The sequence below is a fragment of the Schistocerca piceifrons genome, chromosome X (genome assembly GCF_021461385.2).
Source record: "Schistocerca piceifrons isolate TAMUIC-IGC-003096 chromosome X, iqSchPice1.1, whole genome shotgun sequence".
Classification (NCBI taxonomy): domain Eukaryota; kingdom Metazoa; phylum Arthropoda; class Insecta; order Orthoptera; family Acrididae; genus Schistocerca; species Schistocerca piceifrons.
In genome coordinates this window covers 248780895-248797679 of record NC_060149.1, presented here as the reverse complement: position 1 = coordinate 248797679, position 16785 = coordinate 248780895, and the positions used below count along the sequence as shown (strand labels likewise).

Genomic DNA, 16785 nt, shown 5'->3' with positions numbered 1-16785 from the left:
AGCGTAGGGTCATGGGGGGATATGATTTCCCACGCCACAATTAGCCACGTATGTCGCAACCTAAGACGCTCCGTTCTACGCGACACATCGTTGACGTCAGAGTAGGGTCTACGTTCGTCACTTCGTGTCCTTCTTCGTCGGTAACTTGCCGGTATGTCTACAATCGTTAGTAATGCAGTGTGATGCTCTAAACAAGGGCTTCGCCCACCTCGGGACCTGCGCGATCAGCGGTGCGGATTGCTAACCGAAGCGGCCCGGGTTCGATTCCCGGCCGGGTCGGGGGTCTTCTCCACTCTGGGACTGGGTGTTGTGTTATCTTCACGTTCGTATTCTCATTATTGATATTCAGCTATTGAGATGGCTGTATGGGCACTTCCGGAAAGCTAGTAAATTACAAAAAAAAAGGCTTCGCCACAGCGTAAGTATTATACCCTCTCCATCGTCATAGTGAACAGGGCGGTGAGACGTGTGGAGTCCTGGGTAATCGAGGAAATCGACCCTGAGGGAAATGGTTTGAGTTTTTTTTTATTGAGTTTCGATTCCCCCTAAAGGGGGCGAGCTGGCAGCAGCTTATTACGCCGCTCTTCAGCCTACAGAATTTGTTTTAAAAAGATGAAGATAATAAAAAATAAAAACAGTTGGCGATAAAATCGGTGACTAAAGGTAAAATGGCAGAAAATTCTGTAGCGTAAAACATAAAACACAGGGTGGATGATGCTAATAAAATACACAGGAAGCAGAAAAATAATAGACAGACAATTAAAAAAAAAAAACACGGCGACAGTCTGGGTTCTGTTCGCAAGAGATATAAAAAGCACACCCAGCGACAGCATGATTTCTGTGCGCAACACTGTGGAACGACGCACAACACTGAACACTCACTGAAACACTGCGCTAAAAGTTGGCACAAAGATGACATACCACACCCGAGAGCAGGTGGGGGGAAACTGGTCAGAAGATGGGAAAAAGGGGGGGGGGAAGGAGAGGAAAAGTGAAGGGGGAGGGGAGGGGGAAGGAGCCAATGGAAGAGGAGGATCCATAAGAGGGGTGGGGGGTGCTTAGCAGACGTGCCAGGGAGTGGGGAAGGCAGAGGAGGGGAGTACAAAAGGACTCGGGTGGGGGGGGGGGGAGATGGTTTGAGAAATGTAGAATGTCTTTATATTCCCTGTCACAGTGGAGATCAATTACGTCAATGGACAGATCAGCGCGAATTGGGTACTGGTAGCATTTTTATTTTCCCATTCAGTTGCTCTACGAATCGTGACTTATATTCTAACATGACTGGCTCTCGGTCTGTAGACATATAAACTAATAAATTGCATGATAAACATACGTTTTCTACTCTTTCTTAAACGCTCTAAGAGTGTGACATCTAGCGGTGTGCCTGTGATATCTGCACTTTCATAGGGGGCTAAAGAATATGCAACAGACTCTTTACAAAGACTCCGCAAGCCGGCTCTGAACGTGTGACATAACTTGTGCGCGATGATGATTTTCGTGTTCGATAACGGCACAACGAAAATTATTCTACCTGAAGTGAACATAAATGTTCAGCTGCTTGTACCAAGTATTCTTTTATTGAGTCACCATCTGGGAAAGAACGCAAGGACTTTGCTGAAGTTAGTACAATTTATTATCTCATTAGAAGGGCACAAAAAAATGGTTCAAATGGCACTGAGCACTATGGGACTCAACTGCTGAGGTCATTAGTCCCCTAGAACTTAGAACTAGTTAAACCTAACTAACCTAAGGACATCACATACATCCATGCCCGAGGCAGGATTCGAACCTGCGACCGTAGCGGTCTTGCGGTTCCAGACTGCAGCGCCTTTAACCGCACGGCCACTTCGGTCGGCAGAAGGGCACAATCACCTCATTTTTCTTCCTCTTCTTCCATCACTTCAGAGAGCTTCCTTTTAAGTTTTAAAACCTCTTGGGCACGCTCAGGACCTCCACGTTTTTCGCTCCCGTATTCTTTGACGTGGTAAGACATGTAGTGTCTTTGTAAAGAGAATTTCTTGGAAGTGTTCAGTGTCTTATGACACACACTAAACATTTTGCGAAACCATCTTTTTGTATGATTCCTCACACTGCAGATTGAAATGCGAAGACATTGTCGTTGTTACATAGTGCCGGTTCGCCACCGCTGCTATTACATGCCGCTAGTCCAGTGAAACTGTCAGAAAAAAAGCCTGTACCTTGCAAAAGGTGGGGTAGAAGATTTTATTTTTTTTAACTCGTTCATATAGAAGATTTTATTTTTTTTAACTCGTTCATATTGTTGGAAAGGTTAGAAAACGAATTTTTCCCACAAAATCTCTCTAGGGAAAACTTTCTGCAGTCAAAAAACTTGGAAAATTTCGGACTTTTTTCAGTTTTTTCAAAATATCTCAGTTTCATTTGCTCCTATCGCTTTGAAGTTTATTTTCTTTTTTAAAGAGCATAAAATTCTCTACAAATTTGATTCATACCATTTTTTTCTACTTCCAGTATCTAAGGCGCTACAGCACGTTAAAAAAATACCATTTTTTTCAAATTTCGAGCAAAGTCGCAAATTACCTAACTTTTGAAAACTGTTATTTCAGTTTCTATTTGTGTAGTATAAACATATTACTCATCATGTTATTCATTGGAATTTACCATCTCACTCTGCTGCAGGGCCAGGACAAACAGCATCATATTCAGTAACTACGATCACATTCACGTCAGATTGCGTGAAGTTTATTTGTGTTGCAATATGTAATACGATTGCATGCAGGTGCCGTACATTTTCTACAGTTGATTGACGTTAATGATCAGTTATAAGAAAAAGTATGTAGGAATTGTTCATTAGCGGACAAAAGCGTATTTATTCTTTGGCCTTCGTTCCAGTGGAAGATGTGAAGTCAGGTGGACCGAGTAAATTTTTTGTCATTGATGGAGGGTACCTTATCCACAAAGTGACTTGGACTCGACATGTTTGCTTCAAGTCAATAGCCCAAAGCTATGTTTCTTACCTGCAACGTCATTTTGGATCTCAATTTGCTATTGTATTTGATGGGTATCCATGTGAGGGAGACAAATGTAGCACAAAGAGTGCTGAGAGGATTCGTAGGTCCAAAAAACATTCCTCGGTTGACGTTGTGGTTGAATCAGAGATGGTGAACCAAGTCCCTCAGGACAAGTTCTTGTACAACGAACGAAACAAGATGCGTTTGATCACACTTCTTAAAAAGGAATTTCTGGAGTGTAGCATTGAATTGCTCCAGGCACAAGAAGATGCTGAGGTTATGATTGTAATATTTGCCATTTCAAGAACCAAAGATTTTGGAAGTGTTGTCACTGTAGGAGAAGATGTTGACCTGCTTGTGCTCATGATCGGTTTGGTGCAAGGCATGGAAAACTTATTTTTCTTATAGCCAGGATGAAGAAATGCAGAAGACAAGTGGTTTTCCACTGCAGCTTACAAGTTTGACAGAGAATATATTCTGTTCACTTACGCCTTTAGCGGATGTGATACAACATCCGCTTTTTTTGGTCAATGAAAAATTACGTGCTGCAATGTTGTTGCGAAAAATGAACACCTAACCTCAGCCCTTTGCACGTTCAATAAACCACATGCTACCCGTGTAGAAATAATAACAGCAGGAGAACAGGTTACTATCGCATTGTACAGTGGAGGTGCAAGCAGTTCCCACACACTAGACCATTTGCGGTACCAGCTATTCGCCAAGTCTGCCACAAAAAGCAAACTGAATCTTGCACGGTTGCCACCTACACAAGATGCTACACATCATTCGTTGCGGACTTACCAACAAGTCCAAAGTTGGATGGGAAACTGGAAACCTCCTGAGAAATGGGGCTGGAATTACAGTGACCACTGTCCAATACCCGTTGTAATGAGCCAAGATCCCGCACCTGAAGCACTTCTTCACATTGTTTCATGCTCATACAAGCTGAACTGTGGCGGAGAGTCCTCCTGCAGAAAAGCGGGTTGAAATGTTCTTCAATTTGTAAGAAATGTATTGGGGTCAACTGTGAAAACGTGCCAAAATTTTTATATGAAGACAGTGAAGAAGATGTTATGGAGGATATTGAGGAAACCGCTGACGAAATCAACGAACTTGCTGAGGCTGACTCGCTGTTTAAAGAAGAGGTCAATCTGGGATCAACTCTAGGTACAGACCCTGAATCCTTAACTCAAGGTATTTCTGATGACACTGAGGAACCTGGCCCATCAAAACGTTGGAAGTGATGCTCATATCTGTCTCAAGTGCGCTAAAGTGCGATGTTACAAGTATTGCACACCCAGAACTGTTAACATATTTTAGTAACTGACAATGCATTTTAATTGTAATAAAGCTACTTATTTTTAATGTCAACTGCGTGGCTTTTATACACAAGAATAATTACCTACCTTGTGGTGTCACCGCCAGACACCACACTTGCTAGGTGGTAGCCTTTAAGTCGGCCGCGGTCCGTTAGTATACGTCGGACCCGCGTGTCGCCACTATCAGTGATTGCAGACCGAGCGCCGCCACACGGCAGGTCTAGAGAGACTTCCTAGCACTCGCCCCAGTTGTACAACCGACTTTGCTAGCGATGGTTCACTGACAAAATACGCTCTCATTTGCCGAGACGATAGTTAGCATAGCCTTCAGCTACGACCTAGCAAGGCGCCATTACCAGTTACTATTGATACTGAGTCATGTACAGTCAAGAGCGACGCTCATCATTAATGGATTAAAGTTAAGTATTCCACCAGCTAAATCCGTTTTTCTAAATTCTAATTTCCTTGTCCTGTTCCAGACCTCATGCCAGCCTGCGTGAGCTAAAATGCGTGCCTTTCGGCTTCCTCTAGTAAAACGGTGTTGGCTCTCCTGCGAACCCACAACATTGGCGACGAGGCCAAACCGCGTTCTTACCGATATTGCCCTGATTTACTTGTGTAATGGCTTCGCCACAATCTCCAGATGTACTGTCCGAATTTTATCGCTTACAGAATCAGCAGACGCAGGCCTTACTCGATGCCCTTGGACAGCTCGTCCAGGGTCAACATGCGCTGCAAAACGATGCGGCAGCCGCCGCTCCACCGCTAACGCAGCCACAACACGCAGTTGCACCAACTTTTCGTCCTTTTGATGCTGCACTGGAAAGCTGGATGGAGTGGTCACGCCAATTTGGATTCCATCTCGCCGCCTACAGAATTCAAGGTAACGAGCGGCAGCCTTTTCTATTGTCCTCTGTCTGGGTGAACACGTACCGTGTGATAGTCAAATTATTTCCCCGACGCGACGTAGCAACTCTGTCCTACGAAGAAATTTTATCTGCATTAGATGCATATTTCAAAGAATCAGTCAATGTAGTTGCCAAACGGTATACCTTCTTTCGTACAAAACGTACGGCAGGTCAGACTAATTGTGAGTGGGTTGCAACCTTGCAAGGCCTTACTAGGGATTGTGCTTTTGAGTGTCAATGTGGACTCCCTTATTCGGATACTATGGTACGTGATGCAATTGCACAGAACATTTCTGATGTTCGTATAAGGGAACAGATTTTGAAACTAGTCAATCCCTCCCTTCAACAAGTGATGGACATATTGGATCGGCAGGACACACCTGACTTTGCTCAAGAATCATTCGCAACTTCGCCACCCGTGTGTCAGGTTAACCGGCCCGCCGGGCGAGCTGCACGGAACAGTAAACAGCACGTGCGCCCGGCCGCGCCGCTGCCGCCAGGCTCTCAGCCACGTGTACTACGCCGGCAAGCAAATGCAGTGCTAAAATCATGCCCGCAGTGTGCTACTAGACATTCGCGTGAGAATTGCCCGTCACGCCAAGCTATTAGCTTTTACTGTAATAAAAAAGGACATGTTCAAAGTGTTTGCCAGAAAAGGCTCAGATCGGAAACTCAAAATCATTCCAGGCCCTTTGCTTCACGCCGGAATCGGAATCGAACCAAGGATACTCAGGCTCGTGACACTTCGCCCATGGAAATTCATATAGTTCATTGCACTCCGCCCAGTGCCACTCTCTCTAACAGTGACTGTGTTCGTCCCACAAATAGTGTGCGTCGACGTCGCCGGAACTCCCATCAAGTCACAAGTGATTTTGTACCAGTGTCAGTTCATGTTGCACGAGACAGTCGCTCTTGTCGTCAGCAGGGCAATAAACTTTTTGTGGACTTGGATATTAATGGCAAAGTGATACCATTCCAGCTCGATACCGGTGCTGCAGTTTCACTGATCAATCAAGACACTTACAAACTGCTGGGCACACCTCCGTTGCGTGCCGCAACTGTTAAGTTAACTACCTATTCAGCTCACAAGATCCCTGTGTTAGGACAGTGCAGCCTTCTTGCAACATACAAGGGACAAACAAAACTTGTGTCATTTTACGTTCTTCATTCTTCTTCTGCAGTGAACTTGTTTGGTTTCGATTTATTTCAGTTGTTTAACTTGTCTATTATTTCAGTTGTTTAACTTGTCTATAGTAAATAAGGTCCTATCAGTGAACCAGACTGTGCCTTCCGACAGTGTTTCTCGTCTATGTGAAGAATTTGCAGACATTTTTGCACTGGGCGTCGGTTGCGCTAAGAACTATAAAGCACATTTGGAACTGAAAGTAAACGCGCAACCGAAATGTTTCAGAGCGCGCAATGTTCCCCACGCATTGCGTGATGAGATCGCAAAAACATTACACGATTTGGAATCACAAGGTGTAATTGAACGTGTGCAGGCTTCTCTCTGGGCATCACCCTTAGTAATTTTGCAAAAACCTTCCGGAAAATTGAGACTTTGTGTGGACTTCAAGGCAACAGTGAATCCACAACTAGTGACTGCAACTTTTCCTTTCCCCATCCCGGAAGATCTTTTTGACAAACTGTGCCCAGGTAAATATTTTTCGAAGTTGGACCTCGCAGATGCGAACTAGCAAATACCGGTGGACGAAGAATCCCAGCGCGTTTTGGTGGTTAACACGCATCTTGGTTTGTATCGATTCAAACGACTGCCATTCGGGTGTGCATCCGCCCCTGCATTGTTTCAGCAATATCTACAAACTGTTTGTGTGTTGGTCCCTACTGCAGCGAACTATCTGGACGATATTGTGATCTCCGGAAAGACGGAAGAAGAACATTTAGCCGATCTCAGAACATTGTTTCAGGTCTTGCGACAAAATGGTCTTCGCTTGCGGAAGGACAACTGTGTATTTTTTGCTCGTGACTTACCCAATCTGGGACATGTCCTCAATGCCCAAGGCATACATCCCAATCCAGAGCACCTCCGTGCCATACAAGACTTGCCTTCGCCGCAGAATTTGAAGCAGCTACAGAGTGTGCTGAGAAAAATAAATTACTATAACAGATATATGCGCCCTGCCTCTTCCATTTCAGCTCCGCTTCATCGCTTACGCCGTAAAGGTGTTCCGTTCGTCTGGACGACGGAATGCGAACGCGCCTTTTGCCAGTTGAAATCGGCGTTGCTTTCCAATACTTGCCTTACGCCATTCGATCCCCGGAAGCCCCTTTTGTTGATGGTGGATGCATCGGATTTCGGGATCGGTGCTGTGCTTGCGCACAAAGATGATTCGCACGATCGCCCTATTGCCTTTGCGTCCAAATTGCTCTCGTCCGCGCAACGAAATTATTCACAGATCGAGAAAGAAGCATTAGCTCTCGTATTTGGTGTTACAAAGTTTCATGATTTCTTGTATGGTCATCACTTTACCATCCTCACAGACCACAAACCTTTGACATCGCTTTTTCATCCGATCAAGCCTGTACCTCCACGTACAGCGCAGAAATTCATTCGCTGGTCTATTTTCCTCTCGCAGTACCGCTACGATATCTTGTATCGGTCCACTGCTAAGCACGGCCGGCCGGAGTGGCCGAGCGGTTTTAGGCGCTACAGTCTGGAACTGCGCGACCGCTACGGTCTCAGGTTCGAATCCTGCCTCGGGCATGGATGTGTGTGATGTCCTTAGGTTAGTTAGGTTTAAGTAGTTCTAAGTTCTAGGGGACTGATGACCACAGCAGTTAAGTCCCATTGTGCTCAGAGCCATTTGAACCATTTTTTTGCTAAGCACGGAAACGCCGATGCGTTGTCCCGTTTGTCTGTTGCTGAGGATAGAGCATTCGATTCCTCCGAACTTGCTTGCATGTTCATTGATTCGGAAACCGATGACGTGGTCGAATCGTTTCCGATTGATTTTCGTCGTGTAGCTACACCCACAGCTGCCGACCCTATCCTTTCTACCGTTCTGCGTTTTGTTGCTACGCAATGGCCCTTGTCAAAGTCACGGATCGGGGATCCGTTGGTTCGCCGATTTTTTGCTCACCGGGAGAGACTTTTTGTACGACGTGGTGTTTTGCTGTTGCGTTCTGATAATGATCAGTCCAGGGTCGTGGTCCCACGCTCGTTACAGTCCTCTGTCTTACAGCTTCTCCACCAAGGACATTAGGGTATAGTGAGAACGAAACAACTTGCTCGTCAGCACTGTACTTGGTTCGGAATCGATGCCGTGATTACGAATATGTGCTCTTCTTGCATGGTGTGTGCCGAACAACAATCAGCACCGCCGCGGAAATTCTTTGCATGACCAAAAGCCACTTCCCCTTGGCAACGCTTACACATCGATTTTGCTGGTCCATTCTGGAATGCTCGATGGTTGGTTGTGGTAGATTCATTCAGTAATTTTCCTTTTGTTGTCCGGATGTCTTCCACGACGTCATCTGCCACCATCCAAGCGTTATCTGCTATCTTTTGCATTGAAGGTCTTCCACAGACTATTGTTTCCGACAATGGCCCACAATTCATGTCCGCAGAATTTCAGTCATTCTGCAAGGCCAATGGTATTCAACATCTGACGTCCGCGCCGTTTTCGCCACAGTCAAACGGTGACGCTCAAAGATTGGTCAGGACTTTCAAGCCACAGATGTTGAAGTTGAATGAGTCGCATTCTCGGGAGGACGCGTTATTGCTCATTTTGTCCTCGTATAGCTCTCAGCCTCGAGATGGTCGCTCGCCGGCTGAGTTGCTTCACGGTCGCCCTCATCGCACCTTGATGTCTTTGCTACATCCGCCGATTCAGGTTCATGTGCAGCGGCAGACACCTGCTTTTGCCCCAGGCGACGTTGTCTGCTACCGCCACTATCGAGGTTCACGGCGTTGGCTCGAAGGGTGCATTCTTCGCTGCCTCTGCCGCGCTATGTATCTGGTTTTGGGGGCCTCTGGTGAGGTGCGTCGGCATCTCAATCAGCTGCGCCTCTGTCGTCGCACGGGATCTGCCGCTCCCCGTCTGCTTTCAGCGACGGTGCCGTCCGGTCAGCGCCCTGGGGACCCATCTACTGGCTCGCCTCAGCCCCAGGTGTTACCGACGCTGCCTTCCATTTTGCCCCATGGCGACGAGCCGCCGCCGCCATCGCCGCCGCCGCCTGTTCTCCCGCCGGCGACGCCCCTGGTGGACGCGTCCCTGCAACCGCCGGGCGCCTCCCTGGGTCACGCTTCCCGTGACCGGTTGTCCTCCGACGTGGAACTTTTGCCCGCTACGGACCATATGTCGTCTTCGCCCGTCGGGTGCCCCGGCCCGATGGAGGTCGACCCTTCGGCCCCTCCTGTCTGTCTGCGGTCGCATACACCGCATGTTGGCGTGCACCCTGGAGCAGGTTTTCAGGCGTTTCCTACCTCCCTGCGGTCCGAATGGCAGGGTGCGGGTGGCACAGCTTCGCCTGTTGTTAGGCTCCCCACCTCGTCGCATACGTCAACATGGCGTCCTCCCCACGGCGGTCGGAAGCCTTATGCCACAACCGTCCGCCGATTTGCGGGGGAGGAATGTGGTGTCACCGCCAGACACCACACTTGCTAGGTGGTAGCCTTTAAATCGGCCGCGGTCCGTTAGTATACGTCGGACCCGCGTGTCGCCACTATCAGTGATTGCAGACCGAGCGCCGCCACACGGCAGGTCTAGAGAGACTTCCTAGCACTCGCCCCAGTTGTACAACCGACTTTGCTAGCGATGGTTCACTGACAAAATACGCTCTCATTTGCCGAGACGATAGTTAGGATAGCCTTCAGCTACGTCATTTGCTACGACCTAGCAAGGCGCCATTACCAGTTACTATTGATACTGAGTCATGTACAGTCAAGAGCGACGCTCATCATTAATGGATTAAATTTAAGTATTCCACCAGCTACGTCCGTTTTTCTAAATTCTAATTTCCTTGTCCTGTTCCAGACCTCACGCCAGCCTGCGTTAGCTAAAACGCGTGCCTTTCGGCTTCCTCTAGTAAAACGGTGTGGGCTCTCCTGCCAACCCACAACATACCTAATTAGGTTGCCTATTGCAGCTAATAATAGTTCAGTTTCCTGAGACAAATTATTTTGTATGTGTGTGTGTGTGTGTGTGTGTGTGTGTGTGTGTGTGTGTGTGTGTGTGTCTTAATGATGTATTTTTATATTTATAGTTTTACAAATACCAGGGCAGAGGTGCCCCATAGTGAACTTGAGGTAATGATTTAAGAATCACAATAGTTGGGTGCCCAGCAATCCTCATGTTGCATACAGAGAAATTGAATACCTGGAAGTGAGGTGGTAAATTCCAACATATAACATGATGAATAATGTATTTATACTACACAAACAAACAGAAAAAATAGTGTTCAAAAATAAGGTATCTTGCCACTATGCTCAAAATTTGAAAAATTGGAATTTTTTTAGGCGCTGTAGCGCCTCAGATATTGGGAGTAGAAAAAAATGGCAACAATCAAATTTGTAGAGAATTTTGTGCTCTTTAAAAAAGAAAATAGACGTTAAAGCGATAGGAGCAAATGAAAGAGATATTTTGAAAAAACTGAAAAAAGGCCGAAATTTTCCAAGTTTTTTGACTGCAGAAAGTTTTCCCAAGCGAAATTTTGTTGGCAAAACTCGGTTTTCTAATCTTTCCAACCATATGAACGAGTTGAAAAATAAACTCTTCTACCCCACCTTTTCCAAGGTATATCTGCAATTTGACTGAACTAACCAAGCTGCAACTGCTCTGCAGGCGCGAGTGTTCACGCTCAAAATTAGCTACTGTCGAGAGTCAATTAACCGGACTAACTGCTGTTGTAAGACACTCAGATAGTCGAAAATCGGGATAACTGAATGTGTGAAAGCAATATTTATATTATTAACTCTAGAAAGATAATCTACGTCACCCACGTATGGTTATCTTTGTAGGGTTAATAGTTAATGTTAGGTTGTCGTTTTTGTAAAAACCAGCAATACAAGACTTCTTCCAAAAGCTTTTTTTCGGTTTCTTCATCGCTTTTCGATATTTACTCCCATCTTCACTATCAAGTTTGCAGTCGTACTTCAAAATTGAAGCGGTATTAATCTTAATATCGCTTGTCGTAGAAGTGCCTACACCATACTTATCGCGTAACCAGTTTCTACTTTTTTAATGAACCAATAATGTCTATTTTATTTTTAAGGGAAACACCACGCTGTTGCGCTTTGATATCTTCAAGCACAGACTTGACACGGCGTAGCGATTGACAACTATCTAACCCAAAAATAATGAAACACGTGGGGCATAGAACGCGCGGACGCGGGTGCATATTGCCAGTGCGACATGTCCGTGCATACACGGACTAGACTACAAAGATATTTGCTCGCAGTTGCCACTCCGGACAGTCGCAAATCCGTGTGTAACTGTGGTCCGGATAACTGAGTCTCCTCTGCAGTTGCTAAGCCCTGCTCTTAACAACGGACCACTCTACCAGGAAGTCAGATACAGTTGTTACGGATTAATGGTTGCCATGCGCAGCATAAGTGTCCTACTCGGTCGAGTGCATGACACTTTGTTGCCATCTCTTAGTGTAATATTTTTACATCACGTCTTTTCTACGCAATAAACCACATTATTTTCTAACATTTTTTCGAGTCGTCATCGATCCTTCTTTTGTGCGGATCGTTTAAGTTTAGGGGCAAATTAACCCTAGATTAATACACCCACGTAAAATTACGATTGTAGTTGGTACTACCTGGCGGTTCCCGCCAGTCTGGTATTGTCAGTATAGGATGTAAAACAGTACTTATTTTGTATGTGACATACCGCTGGAGACCTTCTAATTGTAATTAACTGGTGCATAAACTTCTTTTGAATAAAATATGGAGTAGTAAAATTTAAGATGGTTTAGTAACATTTTGTCCCCTTAGTGTTCTAGGGTTAAATACACATTTTTTGTTAGTTCGAAGTAAACAAAAACGGAATAGAGGAAATTAAAATAAAATTAAAAGCAGTTGGGACGGGTGGCTTCCTATTTGAGAGTACTGAAAAATTTTTTATGTGACGTGTACAACGGTTTTTCTTTCTGCCAACACCAAGCTTTGCATGGTCCACACATGACATGTGTTCGCACATAGTGGATATGAGACGTATTTACTTGGTGAGATACCAGTCTGACACCACAATGCCAATGTAATGTTGTGCACGTCGGGTGTCTATGAATGAGGTAACCCTGTCTTGCATTTTTCTCATAATTCAGCTGAATGTGAATTTTATTTCTCAGGTGGAGACGAGGAACCAAATAATACATTAACTTGAAAGGATACGAGAGATCATCTGAAATCGCATCCAGGAAAGTCGGTGAAGTAGGCCGAAACTCTCTAATCAGACATTCACCTTAAATTCAGATCTGGCCCTCATTCTCTTACTCGTACAAGCCAGTGTTCGACGCGTTACCCAATACGGGCGCCCCGTTGTAATATGTCAGAACTGCTAACACACATTGCATGTAAGCCTTTCTTTTCAGACGTGTCAGAAGCTTGCTTTTTAAAACTCTGTTGAATTTATGGAACGCACTCCGGAACATGTTTATTCTTCTCCTAATTCTTTCGCTGTCGATCCTTTCGTTGTCTATATCTGCCCTGAATGTAATGAAACCGAAATTTCAGATTTCGAAAAAACCTGTCAATATTTTCTTATTACTTATGACTGAAGGTCTAACACATAAAGCAAATCTGATACCTCTAGCTTAATTAAAAGTACTCTATAATCCTCGTTACACATTCATGCACCACAGTCCACTCAAAACTGCGGTATAAACGTTTCAATCGCTAACAGACAGCGGTGCTGTAAGCTACATTGTGTACTATTGCGTTTGCCAGTGCTACTGCGCTACTGGCAGGTCTTTGTTTATTTATTGTTTTAGTTAGTCAGATGAGATGAGGAACTTCTTGCCCTCTCTTGCATCAGACTAGCAACTACACATACTAAAAAATTACAAAACATTCTAAATTTCCATGCCTACTCGTGGTTCAGTTATGCAGTACATCTGAGATATTATTATGATGATGATTGTGACTACAATTCTAAGTAATAGTAATAACAGCAGATATCAATAATGACAGTAATCTTTTCATGAAAATAGACTCTGTCGTCAGCTGCACAACAATTAGTGTTTCACTTTCCAGGTTTCAGAAGATTAATCTATCAACTTCGGTAGTTCGATACAGGCTTAAACCACAGGTAATCCGATGTCATATAATAATCGGACAAAAGTAAACAATATAAAAATTTGTTAATAACAAATTTACGATAGTTGAGCATCAGTAAAATCAGATACTTTCATTAAAGAACAATTCATCTGTGACATATCGGAAAAAGTTATGCATAGTCTCAGCGATTAATAGCCACCAGCAGATTAAAGTGAACTGTTCACGCTGATGTACAAAGTAGAGTGCTCACCTAAGCTGATGAACAACAATTATGAACAAAATCTGTGACAATAACATTAATTAATGTAGCACTTTTGAAGTCATATTTAATACCATCAGAACCAGAAAGAATAATGGTGTAGGAGACGATTGAATTGACAGTGACTGTAACTGTAAAGAAAGGACGTATTGTTGCAGCAGGTAACTCTGTAGACAATGTGGAGGGGGAAATTGAGGGCGGGGATGACTGAAGTGAGATGCAAACAAATTTATGGAGGAGACAGCTATTGTAATAGAAGGTAAGCCACTAACTGTCATTTGAAGTTGAAGAGGAGTTTTATTTCCCGGATATTTTGAGTAAATTTGTTCTAAGGTCTATTTCCAGACACAGAAAATGATTCTGATAGATAGTGGAATAAAGAATAATTTGTTTTGTTGAGAACGAGTATTTCTGCTATGCCGTTGAGTTGTGGTGTTAGAAATGAAGATAAATATGTGGGAGTGCAATGTTTGAGCAGTTGGTAGAGAAAATGGAAGGTGTGATAATCTGTACGCTTACTGGCGCTTAGCTATAATAACAGTTTGTAGGCAGAAGCGATAGGGTCGTAAAAACGAATATCAGAAACGTATCGGACAAATCCCAGCTTCATCCGGCTTGAGCTCTCATATGATAGTCGTTGTAAACTCCAGTTATTAATAAACGTATATACACTTGTTTTTAAGAACTAAATAAGACAGTGAATTGGTACTGAAGGACGGAAGTGATCGCTGAGTGGGCAGTAAGAGATTTGAGTAGTCGGCCAACACGTGGTACTGCGAGCTAGAGCCGCCGTCTTGGAAGCCATACGTGGGCCTAATCCGCTGTGCTTTCGGCACACTTTTCGCATTGCAGTCACGTGCTTATTTGATACTTACTATAGACAGCGACCTATCAGCCTTACGGCTAAGACAATGCGTTCTGCTCGCCTGTGGGTCTCAAACAATCATTACCAAACAATGGGTTCGATCTACGTCATCATCATCATCGCCATTTGACATCTATTGCAGCATAAAGGTCTGTTCTAAGCTTCTGTACGTTTCACCATCTTCAGCACATCCGTGTTGCTCCTGCATATTTTTAATGTCATCTAGACACCATCTATCTGCATTTTCTTCTACCTCATAATGCGGCACAAAACGTCGTTGCTCCACCTACAATCCATTCGCTTGGATATATGTCCCGCTTGCGCCCATTCCATTTTCATTACAGGCATAATGACGTCTCTTCCCTTACATTTTTTTGTCTCCCTGACTCTCCTAGCAATTCCCAACATGTATCACTTCATTGCTAGATGAGGAGCTTTCAACTTGTGCATAGTTTTCGCATTGTCATACGTCGAAACTAGAATACACACTGACTGTAAACTTTCATGCTCATGTAATGTTATATTATACACTATAAACAGAGACAAAAGCTGCCCTTTAAGCAAGATGCATAATCCCGTTTTAGTTTGTATTAAAAAACAACGGTCGTTGACTCGAGCGGCAGAGGCTCACAGTAGCGATTGATCGTTTCTCCTAGCGAAGATTTTTCACTCGCAGTGGATGTGTGTATCCTTGAACTCTGAAAAGTGCACAGAAATGTGCTTAGATTATAAATCGCTCGTCTTAAGAGAGCGCGTCTTACCACGAATTACATTTGAGTGATTACCTATTCAAAGTCTAAGAGAGGAACTTTGATAAAGCGACGCAACAAAATATCGAAAATATAGGACCAAAAGTTCAAGTATTGCAATGTCGTCACTTATTAATATATTTTCTTTTGTTTAAAATAATTACGCTCTCTCAACAACCAACTGTTTTCTAGTAATACAGCTATTCAGTCTTCGGAGTGTAGGTGTAGAATTTCAATGAACTGGAACAGAAATATATGCGCATTTGACTGGAGCCACTTCTTTACATTCAACATCATTTCTACGCTCAAGCAGCCCAATATCAAAGGTCACATTAATTATATTTTCAAAAGAAGCGTTTGATACTGAACTGCTTGAGTGCAGAAATGATGTTGAATGTGAAAAAGTAGCTTTAGTCAGATGGGTATATTCTTCTATTCCACTTTGCTTTGACCACTTCATTGAAACTCTACACTTGCACTTCGAAGACTGAATAGCTGTGTAATAGGTCTACAACTACATCTAGACACTGTGAATCACTGTGTAGGGCACGACAAAGGGTACGTACCACAGTAACTGTTATTAGAGCTGTTTCCCGCTCCATTTACGTAGGAGCACAGGATAAATTATGGTTTAAATTCCACTGTGCGTGCTGCAATTAATCTAATCCCATCATCACGACCCTTATTGGAGAGATAGGCAGGTGGTTATAGTATATTCCTAGAGTCATCGCTTAAAGTCGGTCCTTGAAACACTGTTAGCAGACTTTCTCGGAACAGTTTCCGGCTATCTTCAAGAGTCTGTCAGTTCAGCTCTTTCAGCATCTCAGTGACACTCTTCCGCGGGTCAGACAAACCTGCGACGATTCGTGCTGCCCTTTTCTGCACACGTGCAATATCCAGTGTTTGTCCTATTTGGTACGGATCCCACACACTTGAGCAATATTCTGTGACATGTCGCACGAGTGATTTGGAAGCAATCTCCTTTGTAGACTGTTTGCATTCACCTAGTATTCTACGAATAAACCGAAGTGTACTATCTGCTTTATCAACTGAGCCTATGTGATCTTTACACTAAGCGTTACACCCAAGTAATTCCAACTGTGACTCACTAATATTATATTCATAGGATACTATGTTTTTCCGTTTTCTGGAGCGCACTGTTTTACATTTTTGAACCTTCAAAGTAAGCTGCCAATCGTTGCTCCACTTTGAAATCTTATCAAGATCTGACCGAATATTTGTGCTGTACTTCGCTGTGGATAACTGCATCATCTGCGAGGACTCTGAGGTTACTATTAATATTTCCAGCAAGATGATTAGTATAGATCGTGAACAGCAAGGGACATAACACACTTCCCTGGGGTACACCCAAAGCTACTTCTACATCTGTCGATGACTAGCCATCCCAAATAACACACTGCGTCCTCCCTATCTAGAAATTCTCGACGCAGTCACA

The 16785-nt window shown here is 44.1% G+C and overlaps 1 protein-coding gene across 1 annotated transcript in view; it reads right to left on the bottom strand.

The window, feature by feature from the left end:
* LOC124721999 (histidine decarboxylase) overlaps positions 1 to 16785 on the bottom strand; it is a 394491-nt gene that overhangs the window by 363283 nt on the left and 14423 nt on the right. The window lies entirely within an intron of this gene.